This window comes from Penaeus monodon, chromosome 27 (assembly GCF_015228065.2).
Source record: "Penaeus monodon isolate SGIC_2016 chromosome 27, NSTDA_Pmon_1, whole genome shotgun sequence".
NCBI lineage: Eukaryota > Metazoa > Arthropoda > Malacostraca > Decapoda > Penaeidae > Penaeus > Penaeus monodon.
This window is the reverse complement of record NC_051412.1, coordinates 31,378,061-31,378,648: the sequence shown is the minus strand read 5'-3', so window position 1 is coordinate 31,378,648 and position 588 is coordinate 31,378,061. Positions and strand designations below refer to the sequence as shown.

Genomic DNA, 588 nt, shown 5'->3' with positions numbered 1-588 from the left:
GTTAGTCTTTATTTTATCATGACTGTTTAGAAAGTTATCGTTGACTCATTTCACTTTTAAGAAAAAAATCTTCGAGATACAAAATAAGTTTGAGACACACAGCACATCAGGCTATAGTAAGTGAAATACTGTGAACATTATGCGTAGACTTTTTCCACCAGTCAATCACCAAAAATTGTGTACCGCGCAAGGATGAAAACAGCAGCCAGATAATCTACTTTCAAAGTAGTCTTCCATATAAAAACACTGTATAAAGCAACATGGGCACTATCTGAGTTTTGATAAGTAAAATAAAATGTTTACTCGAACCATACTATCACTAAATTGAAAAGCATCAATCAAGATACAAATCATATCACTCAAGTTGCTCGATCTAGCAGATATATCCTCTGGGGAAAGGGGAAAAGACCGAACTTCCTGCGCCGGATTTTCATTAGGAAAAGGAGTGGAAAACTTTCTTTTTACTTTCTTTTTAGAAATTCCGTGATCTTTAGATGATTTTTGTGACGCATAGAAATCGTTTATTTATTGTTGGTAATAGAAATAATTTATTTACTTAAACATGTTGGTATATCTTATCTGCCGACT

The 588-nt window shown here is 33.3% G+C and overlaps 1 protein-coding gene across 1 annotated transcript in view; it reads right to left on the bottom strand.

The window, feature by feature from the left end:
* The window catches only part of LOC119590790 (inactive dipeptidyl peptidase 10-like), a 39,595-nt gene that overhangs the window by 26,148 nt on the left and 12,859 nt on the right, over positions 1–588 (bottom strand). The gene's annotated exons all lie outside the window — the stretch shown is intronic.